The sequence below is a fragment of the Lissotriton vulgaris genome, chromosome 1_1 (genome assembly GCF_964263255.1).
Source record: "Lissotriton vulgaris chromosome 1_1, aLisVul1.2, whole genome shotgun sequence".
In the NCBI taxonomy this organism is placed as follows: Eukaryota; Metazoa; Chordata; class Amphibia; order Caudata; family Salamandridae; genus Lissotriton; species Lissotriton vulgaris.
Window position 1 is genome coordinate 228589367 of NC_141685.1, and position 13637 is coordinate 228603003.

Consider the following 13637-nt stretch of genomic DNA (forward strand, 5'->3'; position numbering starts at 1 on the left):
TTCCTGCCCAGCGAAGCGGTGCCTGGCTCGGCCTGGCCTGCCTGCCAAGACGGTATTTTGCCTACAGTTATCTGCTCAGTCTCCGCAAAAACACATTCCAGTCTAGTGAAATAGGTAAACATATTCCCGGCTGCGGAGCAAAGGGCCCTGCCTTCCTGTCTCCTTGTAAGTGATTTACCGAACCCGTTACCATGGTAGGCCCATGGCCCCTTACATTGCATGAAGAACCATATGCACGCTCTAGCATTCAGTATTGAACGGCCTCTGCCCGAGAGACCTTTTACTTCAGACAATACATCCTCCAAACACAAGATATCAGATATGTTATAGGTGCAGGTCGTTCTGACATCCTAGACACCAGACTCCTCTACTAGTGCTAAAGTCAAGCCCCCCAGCTCTCCCCAGTTACACGTCAATATCACGTCATGTTCAGTTGCGCACGCATCCATGGTAAAGGTTTCTGCTGACCCTGCAGATTTCCTCTATGCATCCACCCACCTATGGCCCTTCTGTGACGCTTCCAGCACACACCTCCGTGTACGCCCCTGTACACGCCTTCTTTTACGCCCATGTGTTCTTATCTCTCTCTTTTTCACTTGTTACGCCTACTGTATTCAATGCAACTGTTCAGTTTTACTATATATAATGTGTGATGTTAATAAAACTTTGAAAATCCCTTCCTGAACCTTAGTGGTGATGGAACCCGATGTCCAGTGACTCGAGCCACTTAATTAAAGCCCGTATGACTCAGATACCACGGACTCTGCCTCTCATTTATCGAGCTATCCTTATTGTCATTTAATGAATAGAAAAATAGTCCCCGGTAATTTTATTTACCACATAATCTGGCGCCCGAACAGGCACCCCTCCCCTTCCCCACGCGCCGGCGATGTAACGCAGGCCCCTGACCCCTTCTACAGCCGTGACGGACCCCTTACAGTGCACACTCGCGGGTTTTCCTGCTAACTCCCTCAGGCCCACGGAGGAGACGGGGACTGCGACCCGGCATCCAGACGAGGCGGTGAGGAATGCGGAGAGTCCCGACCAGAGCCCAAGCTGAGGTCCGAGGTATCCGGAGGCCCACCTGTTCCGAAGCGCATGCGTAGCAGGCAGACGCCGTAGCAGTCCAGTCCAGTCCAGTGTCGAGTTTCCGAGGCCTTCAGTTTTGCTTCCCGGTGAGTACCGTTGTTGGGAACGCATCTAGACGGGTTCATTAATTTGTGCCCGGTCCAGACGTGTCTGGGTACACAGACCCGGTCCAGACGTGTTCACTTAGGTGGATACGGTATGACGTGTCTCTTTATGGGACCGGTATGTCTGTACTGTTTTCGCAGTGCATCCAGTAATTCAGTATTCTAGTATTGTCTTTCGAGATTTTCAGAATTATGTTTTTCTATGTACCAGGTAGTATCTGTCCGAAATGTTTTAATGTGTTTAATGTCGTGGTATGAATGATTGTTTGCAATTCATTACTGTGTTTAATGTATTCTTGTTCAAGCCAGTTTAAATATGCCGCTGTTTTCGAAATTACGTCAGATAGAAACCAGGAAAGGGATATTCGAAGAGGCAGTTCCCGTCCCGCCTAGGGACACTCCCGGACATTTTATGTACCATAAACATGGCTTAGATGCCATACTGTACTTAGACTTATGGGTTGACTACACCAAAGATCTGGAAGAGAAATATAGATGGCCTGTCTCAGGGACATGGGATGCTGATTGCATCATGAGAGTAGAGGAAGCATTGTGGAAAAAGAAAGCCAGACAATCCCAGAACGATGCCATAGAATTATGGCGTAAGGAAGCGCATAGAAGAACAGAGACGTATAAAAGACACGAAAATGAAAGTATTAGTTGCCCAAACTGTTCCGGCAGCTGATGGTCCGAAAAAAGGCGCGCCACATGTAAAAGGGACGTGCAACTATTGTAAACAGCCAGGTCACTATATAAATGAATGTGCCGTCCTGAAACACAATATATCTACAGGCAAGACGAAAGAAAGACCGCGTCCTCCTAGACAGGAACATGTTCCGCAGAACGCGCAACCTCCTCAGAACACGCAACACACAGTAGCCGTACCCCAGCCTATAGCTGCCACACAGCAAGTTACACAGCAAATGTACCAGTATGCTCAGTCAGATTACCCCGATTATCAACAGTATTCATGAAACAGCCTAGAGAGGGAGGTTGGCTTGCCCCTTATCGAGGTTCCTGTAGATCAAGAGCGTCCCTATGTACATGGTCAGGTATTAGGGAAAGACAGAAAAATTTTGATTGACACAGGGGCGAGCAGTCATGACGAGGTTCCAGGGGCACCCCTCTCAGGCTCAAGAAATGTTTCCCTGGGATTTTCAGGAAAGCCTATTGTTAACGAAGTGTCAAAGCCAGTTTCCCTAGAAGTTGGTCCATTGTCCCGTACTACAGACTTGTTACTCACGAAATCATGTCCAGAAAACTTGCTTGGTATAAAAACATTGAAAGAACTAGGAGCAGTGATTTGTTGTTCTCCGGAAGGAGTGAGATTGTTTTTACGTGATTTTAAAGGACATTATGTGTTAAGAGATTTTGATCCAAGATTGCAGAATGTACCACAGCATTTATGGGCGCAAGGTCCAACTGATGTAGGTTGTATGCACATTACACCATATTGTGTTACTCTTAAACAAGGAGTTGTACTACCCCGAATTCGACAATACAAGTTACCACCTGAGGCTGTAGCGGCCTTACTGAAAATTATTGACGACCTCATTGCACAAGGAGTGGTTGTAGAGACTGACTCAAATGTATGTAATTCTCCTATCATCCCGATTCTTAAACGAACTGACCCGAATGCACCACCGGTCTACAGACTGGTGATTGACCTTCGTGAATTAAACAAATGCATCATACCGCAGTACCCAGTGGTCCCAGACATTTCTTCCTTATTGACTGCCATTGATTCCGAAGCTGCGTTCTTCACTGTAATTGATCTCAAGAACGCCTTCTTTAGTGTCCCCATTCATCCGGAAAGCCAGTATCTCTTCGGATTCTGTTTAAATGGCCGAAGCTTCAAATTTGCGCGTGCTCCTCAAGGGTTCACAGAAAGTCCTAGTATTTACAGCCAAGCACTGAAACGACAACTAGACAGTATTCACATGCCTACTGACACTGCCCTGCTCCAGTACGTTGATGATCTCTTGATCACAGCACGAACAGAACGTGACTGCGAACATGCATCACTGACAGTCTTGTATTTCTTGGCCGAAAAGGGGCATAAAGTGTCCCCTTCGAAGCTACAATTCTGTGCCCAGCAAGTGGTTTACCTGGGACACTTGCTGTCCAAGAGGGGTAGACAGTTGACACCTGATCGCATTCAGTTAATTGCACATCTTCCACAACCCAAGACACAAAAGGAAGTACGGGCCTTCATTGGCCTCACTTCTTACTGTAGACAATGGATTCCTCAGTATGCATATCTAGCCAAACCACTTATACAGTTGACAACACAGGAGGCAGCGACTTCGACTGTCCTCCCTTGGACTCAGGAACATACACAAGCTTTTGATGAATTGAAGAAAGCCCTATGTCAAGCACCTGTTTTAGCGACACCATGTTACAGCAAACCTTTAACACTTTTTGTCACTGAACGCGATGGCACAGCATTATCTGTTCTCACACAAGATCAAGCAGGAAAACACAAGCCTTGTGCTTATTTTTCTAGTACATTGGATCCAGTAGCCCAGGCTCTGCCTGCATGCCTAAAATCAGTTGCAGCAACAGCTCTAGCTATCAGACAAAGCGACTCCATAGTGTTAGGACATCCCCTGACAGTACAGGTTCCACACTCCGTGGAGGTTCTCTTAAACAGGACACAGACTCAGCACTTGACCATAGCACGACTGACAGGATATGAACTGACACTGTTCCAACCACACATAGAGATCAGACGTTGCAACATATTAAACCCTGCTACACTGTTACCCTCGACTACAGCAGACCCTGCACCACATGACTGTGTGGAAGTCATTAACACCATGACGAAGCCCAGACAAGACTTGACAGACATTGCATTATCCGACCCAGACCTGACACTTTATGAGGATGGTTCATGCATGAGAACAAGTACAGGAGAGTTAGTGGCCGCATATGCAGTGACCACTGAAACTGAAGTCATAGAAACACATCGTATTGACACCTTGTCTGCTCAAGCAGCAGAGCTCATCGCTCTGACCCAAGCCTGCATACGAGCCAAGAACATGAAAGTAAACATATACACAGATTCACAGTACGCATTCGGAGTCGTTCACGACTTCGGTGTCCTCTGTCAAGAGAGAGGTTTTTTGACTTCTCATGGAGCCAAGATACAGCATGGTCCCCTCATTCAAGCTCTGTTAGACGCAATACACTTACCTACAGCCATTGCCATCATGAAGTGCAAAGCAAATACGAAAGTTACTAACACTATTTCCCAGGGTAACGACCTGGCAGATCGAACAGCCAAGCTTACAGCTCAGACTCATGCAGACATTCCAGCTGACACGACAAAGACCGAAGTACCATCACTGACGAATTGCATGACAGTCAGGGATCCCACACAAGATGTACTCGACATACAGACACATGCTACTCCGGACGAAATCAAGAAATGGACAGAACAAGGAGGGGTCCAGACAGATCAGGGATGGATGACGAAGGGAAAAGCCACATGGTTTCTCCCCGACTCTATGGTTCAAGTTATCATTAATACAGCACATAGTCCAGCACACTTAGGAGAAAAAGCCATTGCTAGACAGCATACAGAACATCTGGTTCAACAAACATTTACGTGCAGCAGCAAAACAGAAAGTACGTACCTGTATGATCTGTTGTCAGTTCAATCCAGGCAAAGCCATTCCCGTGGAACAAGGTGGATTTCATCCTCCTGACCACCCTTTTGAAGTCCTCCAGATGGATTATATCCAGATGGACAGATGCCGAGGATTCAAGTATGTCCTCGTAGTTGTATGTGCCCTATCCAGATGGACAGAAGCTTACCCAGTTCCAGATTACACTGCCGTGACCACTGCCAAACAGTTGGTCCGTGAATTCTTCCCGCGATACGGCTTGCCCCGTGTCGTGTACTCAGATAATGGACAGTCATTCTCGTCCGAACTTATGAAACAGGTATCACTCCTGTTAGGGTACCCGTGGAAATTTCACTGCGTACGACACCCCGAAGCAGCTGGTCTCGTTGAGAGACATAATCAGACTCTGAAAACACGGTTAGCGAAGGTCCGTGCAGAAAAAGGTGTAGATTGGATGGTAGCCCTGCCGGTTGCCCTCTTTTACATGCGTATGGTAGCTCATTCCAGAACCGGACTATCTCCTTATGAGGTTGTCTTCGGTCGACCCCCAAATATGTGGGGTACACCTATGCCTAGGAGAATAACTGACGTTGACAGTAACATGCTGACAGATTACCTGGCTTCCTTGATGTCTGCACTACTCTCTTGTCGTTCACAGGTCGCGGCTGCTTTCCCGGACAACACCCAAGTGAAACCGCATGAAATCGTTCCGGGTGATCTTGTTTGTATAAGGAACTTCGACCGCTCAAGCCCTCTGGAGCCCAGGTGGCGGGAGCCGAAGCTGGTGTTGATGACCACGAGGACCGCAGTGAAAGTCGAGGGAAGGAAAGGCTGGCTTCATTCCAGCCACATAAAAAGATTCCATGGACTGTGTCCAGAGACATTTCCCAAGGACTGCCCTGATTCTGATACTGACACTAAACTCCCTCTGTTAGAGAAAACTCCGCAGCAGGAGTATAAAGCCAAGTTACAGTCTAGTAAGTCAGACAGCGTTTAATTGTTTAAGTCCCCCTCGGGTGAAGTTTAGACAGGTTTCTGACATGTATGAGATAGACCCAAATAGTGAGAGAGATACACAAAAAGTCAAGAAAAACAAATACTGTAAAAATCTACGCAGTAGATGCATCGTTACATTGCTTTTTATGTTTTTTCTGAGTATTACGATCATATGTATAAGCTGGACGTTACACGTTTTCTTTCCTCCTCTTGGTTCACATGTACATTCTTCTTCCAATGACACTGTAGAGCATACATTCAGTGACCTGCCACCACACGAACTATCCTACCGACTAGCACTGCGCAACAACACTTTTATCCGTATGTTACACCATTCTCACCAGACCAGCAATGTCACGAATTGCTGGGTATGTGGCCGACTCCCACCTTACCAGAAAATGAAGGGAGCTCTGCCCCTCTTTCCCTATCCTTTTTCACATAATGGTTCGTGCGGGGCATGGTTTACTTTAATCTCCTCCTTAGACAGTAAGTCCAAAGTTTCCCAGGGCAATTGGATATGGGGGAACCTGAATACAGTCATGAATAAAGCATGTTTCCAGACAAGGACGGTCTTCCCCAAAGGACAGGGACCGATCTAGAAAACGAAGTGTATGATTTAGGTAATTTTTCCCTTAACCTCATGATACTGAACGTCCAGTCCGAGACTAATTCGGACTTACCGTTTATAACAGTTTTACCCGTGAAAGGTGAATTATGCGTCAGGAAAAATGGTTCAGTACACCTAGGACACAGTGATCGTAATACTGTGGTCGAATTCAGTGATAAAGGAAAGTCTACTTTCAAAGCTTCTCGCCTTTCCTATTTTATTTGTGGTCAGACAGCTTATGTACATCTGCCCCTGGATTGGGATGGAACGTGTTATATCGCGTTCCTATTACCACCTGTTTTTCTAGCCCCATCCAATTATCATCGAGATACCCGTCTTGTGCATGTTAAACATAAACAAGACCTTCCCCCTGTTATCGACTATTCCGAGTCAGCGTGGGACCAGTATAAAGATTAGGATATTTCTGGTTCATAGGTCCCGTCCAAAATAGTAAGATAATACGAAGATTGACCAGAACTCTTGAAGCAGTAGTGAACGAAACTACTTTTGCCTTAGGAAACTTGACCGAAGAGCAGTCTGCTATGAGACTTGTTGTTCTTCAGAACCGCCTTGTTCTTGACGTCATCCTGGCTGATAGGGGTGGAGCTTGTAGAGTGATCGGCTCCAGTTGTTGTGTGTTTATTCCAAATAACGCACCGTCGGTGTATGCTGCTATAACCAGACTCCATAAGATAGCCCGTGAATTGCATCAGGACCCATGGTCATGGTCCCGCTGGCTCTGGAGTGTAATAGCAGGATGGGGCTGGACCGTACTGTCATTCTTAGGACTAGTATTGCTTATAGTATTCAGTTGCTGTCTCTGTCTACAATGTGGCCCAGCGATTTGCGGCTTGTGCGCCACGTCTTGTATTCCCCGTCCACGTTCACGTTCCCGTGCTCGAATGAAAAAAGATGAGCAAATGATGTTATACGAACAAATAGATGGTCTCATGAAAATAGATATATCCTAAAGGGCGCAGTAGGGGCCAAGGAGGGAATGAGGAAATAGATTTTTTTAGGTAGTCAGTGTGACCCCCACTCGCACCCTATCCATGCACCCGTGCCCCATGTATGTCATGTAATTCCCTTCCCGTGCCCGCCATGATAATGCCTCTGCATTTCCGTCTAATGTTAGCATGTCAGTTAGTGAGTCCTCCATGTATAAAGTACTGATTCCGCATCCAGGCCTACGTTTCCAATGCATTTACATGGTGCACTTTTAAATATTGCAAAGCACACGTTTTCCACGTTTTTCTGGCTCAGTCGATCCAGGCCCTTAATTGAGGCTCCGAGCCACTTCTGTCTCTGAAAGCTGCAGTTTAGGTATGCATCCCTGACCTCTACCTTACTTCCTGCCCAGCGAAGCGGTGCCTGGCTCGGCCTGGCCTGCCTGCCAAGACGGTATTTTGCCTACAGTTATCTGCTCAGTCTCCGCAAAAACACATTCCAGTCTAGTGAAATAGGTAAACATATTCCCGGCTGCAGAGCAAAGGGCCCTGCCTTCCTGTCTCCTTGCAAGCGATTTACCGAACCCGTTACCATGGTAGGCCCATGGCCCCGTACATTGCATGAAGAACCATATGCACGCACTAGCATTCAGTATTGAACGGCCTCTGCCCGAGAGACATTTTACTTCAGACAATACATCCTCCAAACACAAGATATCAGATATGTTATAGGTGCAGGTCGTTCTGACACCTAGACACCAGACTCCTCTACTAGTGCTAAAGTCAAGCCCCCCAGCTCTCCCCAGTTACAAGTCAATATCACGTCATGTTCAGTTGCGCACGCATCCATGGTAAAGGTTTCTGCTGACCCTGCAGATTTCCTCTATGCATCCACCCACCTATGACCCTTCTGTGACGCTTCCAGCACACACCTCCGTGTACGCCCCTGTACACGCCTTCTTTTATGCCCATGTGTTCTTATCTCTCTCTTTTTCACTTGTTACGCCTACTGTATTCAATGCAACTGTTCAGTTTTACTATATATAATGTGTGATGTTAATAAAACGTTGAATATCCCTTCCTGAACCTTAGTGGTGATGGAACCCGATGTCCAGTGACTCAAGCCACTTAATTAAAGCCCGTATGACTCAGATACCACGGACTCTGCCTCTCATTTATTAAGCTATCCTTATTGTCATTTAATGAATAGAAAAATAGTCCCGGTAATTTTATTTACCACACCAGTACAGACATCTGGGCCTAAATCTATCGTTTTTTTGCACTCCAAACCACCCCAGTTCAGACATGGCCATATGCAAATCAGCCTTGACCCTGTGCCTCATGGGAACAGTCCAGCCCGAACTGCCAAGCCATGTCTTTCCTGGACCGGAATCAAGAATCCTAGGACCGGTTTCTGGCTATCAGCTGTCTTCAGCCAGGATAGCTTGACTCCAGCGGTGTGGAGAGCATGGGACTCACGTCTGAGCATACCCATCCCACTCGGGGTGACAAATGCAAAAACCACAGTTGATGGACAGAATGCAGAACAATGTCATACATTCACCCCAGTACAGAGATCTGGGCATAAATCTATCGTTTTTTTGCACTCCACACCACCCCAGTTCAGACATGGCCATATGCAAATCAGCCTTGACCCTGTTCCTCATGGGAACAGTCCAGCCCGAACTGCCAAGCGATGTCTTTCCTGGACCGGAATCAAGAATCCTAGGACCGGTTTCTGGCTATCAGCCGTCTTCAGCCAGGATAGATTGACTCCAGTGGTGTGGAGAGCATGGGACTCACGTCTGAGCATACCCATCCCACTCGGTGTGACAAATGCAAAAACCACAGTTGATGGACTGATTGCAGAACAATGTCATACATTCACCCCAGTACAGAGATCTGGGCCTAAATCCATCGTTTTTTTGCACTCTACACCACCCCAGTTCAGACATGGCCATAAGCAAATCAGCCTTGACCCTGTGCCTCATGGGAACACTCCAGCCTAAACTGCCAAGCCATGTCTTTCCTGGACCGGAATCAAGCATCCTAGGACTGGTTTCTGGCTATCAGCCGTCTTCAGCCAGGATAGCTTGACTCCAGTGGTGTGAAGAGCATGGGACTCAGGTCTGAGCATACCCATCCCACTCGGGGTGACAAATGCAAAAACCACAGTTGATGGACAGAATGCAGAACAATGTCATACATTCACCCCACTACAGAGATCGGGCCTAAATTGATCGTTTTTTTTGCAATCCAACACTACCCCAGTTCAGACACGGCCATATGCAAATCAGCCTTGACCCTGTGCCTCATGGGAACAGTCCAGCCCGAACTGCCAAGCCATGTCTTTCCTGGACCGTAATAAAGCATCCTAGGACCGGTTTCTGGCTATCAGCCGTCTTCAGCCAGGATAGCTTGTGGACTTGCAGCACAGATTGTCCCACGTGCACAAGCAGCCTGTAAATGTAACTCTGGCCTGTCATTGCAGAGCCTCTGTGCAGTCTGGTACTGCCATGTCGACATGACAAGTGCACCCACTTGCTAGCCTGTAACCTTTGCTTTTCTTACATGTCGGTCACCCCTAAGGTAGGCCGAAGGTCTCCCTGTGGGCAGGGTGCAGTGTATGTTAAAGAATGGACATACCCTAGTGTGTCTGGCATGTCCGGATAATAAATTACTGCAATTTTGTTTTTCACTATTGCAGGACTACCTGTTCCCATAGGACAGAATGGGGAGTTTGTTTATAACATCTTAAACATTTAACTGGCCCTTGGAACAATGTAGAAAAATAAAGTCTAGATGCCTGAACTCAGTACCTAAAGGTGCATCTTTTAGTGAAGGTGATTTTTACATTCTGTGTTTCAAAATACCACTTTTAGAAAGTTGGCATTTTAATGCTTTGCCATCCAGTTTGACTCTGCTGGGTTTGTGGATTGACTGTCTGGCTTTAGGATGACAGCGGCTAGGGAGGAGCAGTAGCTCCAGAAGGTCTAGATGGGCATGGGATGGGCTGAATAGTCCTAGGCTGCATTTAGAGGAGGGGGAGGAGATTTCCTTTCACCTGAATGGGCCTGGTTTGCCTCTGACAATGCTGTCATCACATCCTGCCAGGAAGCTAGCTGTACCAGAGAGGATAGAACCGGTTCTGGCTGGGCACAGACACTCTCTGCCTGAGAGGACAAAGGGTTTTGGGCTATGAAAAGTAGGGCTCAACCCCTTAAACTTTAGAACTCTTTTGGAACCAAGAAGACTGCCAAGAAGAAGAGCTAGAGAAGCTGTTAGTAGGGACTAACTCTTTGCTGTGTGTTTTGCTGTGTTGGCCTGTAGTGGCTGCTTCTCTCTTGGGTGGTGAAAGGACTGGACTGAACTTACTGCAACTTCCTTTTTGTGAGTTTTTCCAAGGGCTTGAGATAGAGCTTGTCCTATGTTCAAGAAGTCTCAGTAACAGCAAATGCATTAAGTTCTTTTGCCTTCAACACTGGGGACTGTGTGTTTTGTGCTGCAACAGAAGAAAAGCAATCCTGCGCTGTCTACAATGCTGCTGCTGACTCCGTGTACTGAAGGCACCGCAGAGGGCACCACCGCAATGCCACACTGCAATCCTTGTCCCACCGACAACACCAGATTTCACATGGGCATTCCTCTAGATCTGTGTGAGACATGGATGGTGAGCGCGTGTGTACGCTGCATACATGTGGTAGAATGAGCAAGGGGTGAGTGTTTAATCCTGGCTCCATGGAGGCAGAAATGCATTCTGGAACACTGTGTGCAAGTGGCCACCAAGATGGCGGTCAAAGGTCAGCCTTGCCAGGCAGGGATAAGAATTGGAAGTAGGCTGGGCTTCTTCCTGAGGTGCCTTTGGAATGAACATTGCCCCAACGAAGGATGGGTGAGATCAAACAGACTATTTATGTGCAAGATGCCCCCACCCCCGACCGAGTTTACGACTTCCACTGAGGTGATGTACTAACATAGAAGTCTTGTGGCCGGAAGACCAGGACTTCTCTGCTTGTGTGCCATTGTTATTAATCTCTGACCACTTCCTTCCTGCTACACCCCAGATCATAGATGTATTGCTGAGCCACCACTGAGGAGGAATGTCATCCCCTGAGACTAGAGCAGAGCTCTGCTGAGAAGGGATGCCACCCCCTGAGACTAGAGCAGAGCTCTGCTGAGAAGGGATGCCACCCCCTGAGACTAGAGCAGTGCTCTGCTGAGAAGGGATGCCACCCCCTGAGACTAGAGCAGAGCTCTGCTGAGAAGGGATGCCACCCCCTGAGACTAGAGCAGTGCTCTGCTGAGAAGGGATGCCACCCCCTGAGACTAGAGCACAGCTCTGCTGAGAAGGGATGCCACCCCCTGAGACTAGAGCAGAGCCCCTGAGAAGGGATGCCATCCCCTGAGACTAGAGCAGAGCTCTGCTGAGAAGGGATGCCACCCCCTGAGACTAGAGCAGTGCTCTGCTGAGAAGAGATGTCAGCCCCTGAGATTCCAGCAGAGCTCTGCTGAGAAGGGATGTCACCCCCTTAGACTATAGCAGAGCTCTGCTGAGAAGGGATGCCACCCCCTGAGACTAGAGCAGAGCTCTGCTGAGAAGAGATGTCATCCCCTGAGATTCCAGCAGAGCTCTGCTGAGAAGGGATGCCACCCCCTGAGACAAGAGCAGAGCCCCTGAGAAGGGATGGCAACCCCTGAGATTAGAGCAGAGCTCTGCTGAGAAGGGATGCCAACCCCTGAGACTAGAGCAGAGCCCCTGAGAAGGGATGTCCCTCCCTCAGACTCGAGCAGAGCTCTGCTGAGAAGGGATGCCACCCCCTGAGACTAGAGCAGAGCTCTGCTGAGAAGGGATGTCATCCCCTGAGATTAGAGCAGAGCTCTGCTGAGAAGGGATGCCACCCCCTGAGATTAGAGCAGAGCTCTGCTGAGAAGGGATGCCACCCCCTGAGATTAGAGCAGAGCTCTGCTGAGAAGGGATGCCACCCCTGAGACTAGAGCAGAGCTCTGCTGAGAAGGGATGCCACCCCCTGAGACTAGAGCAGAGCTCTGCCGAGAAGGGATGCCACCCCCTGAGACTAGAGCAGAGCTCTGCTGAGAAGGGATGCCACCCCCTGAGACTAGAGCAGAGCTCTGCTGAGAAGGGATGCCACCCCCTGAGACTAGAGCAGAGCTCTGCTGAGAAGGGATGTCATCCCCTGAGATTAGAGCAGAGCTCTGCAGAGAAGGGATGCCACCCCCTGAGACTAGAGCAGAACTCTGCTGAGAAGGTGCTGAGGAGGGATGTCATCCCCTAAGAATAGAGCAGAGCTCTGCTGAGAAGAGATGCCATCCCCTGAGATTAGAGCAGAGCTATGCAGAGAAGGGATGCCACCCCCTGAGATTAGAGCAGAGCTCTGCTGAGAAGGGATGCCACCCCCTGAGTCTAGAGCAGAGCTCTGCTGAAAAGGGATGCCACCCCCTGAGATTAGAGCAGAGCTCTGCTGAGAAGGGATGCCACCCCCTGAGATTAGAGCAGAGCTCTGCTGAGAAGGGATGCCACCCCCTGAGACTAGAGCAGAGCTCTGCTGAGAAGGGATGCCACCCCCTGAGACTAGAGCAGAGCTCTGCAGAGAAGGAATGCCACCCCCTGAGACTAGAGCAGAGCCCCTGAGAAGGGATGCCACCCCCTGAGACTAGAGCAGAGCTCTGCTGAGAAGGGATGCCACCCCCTGAGACTCGAGCGGAGCCCCTGAGAAGGGATGTCCCTCCCTGAGACTCGAGCAGAGCTCTGCTGAGAAGGGATGCCACCCCCTGAGACTAGAGCAGAGCTCTGCTGAGAAGGGATGCCACCCCCTGAGACTAGGGCAGAGCCCCTGAGAAGGGATGCCACCCCCTGAGACGAGAGCAGAGCGCTGCTGAGAAGGGATGTCAGCCCCTGAGACGAGAGCAGAGCCCCTGAGATGGGATGTCAGCCCCTGAGACTCGAGCGGAGCCCCTGATAAGGGATGCCATCCCCTGAGACTAGAGCAGAGCTCTGCTGAGAAGGGATGCCACCCCCTGAGACTAGAGTAGAGCCCATGAGAAGGGATGTCCCTCCCTCAGACTCGAGCGGAGCCCCTGAGAAGGGATGCCAGCCCCCTGAGACTAGAGCCGAGCTCTGCTGAGAAGGGATGCCATCCCCTGAGACTAGAGCAGAGCTCTGCTGAGAAGGGATGTCAGCCCCTGAGACTAGAGCAGAGCTCTGCTGAGAAGGGAAGCCAGCCCCTGAGACTAGAGAAGAGCTCTG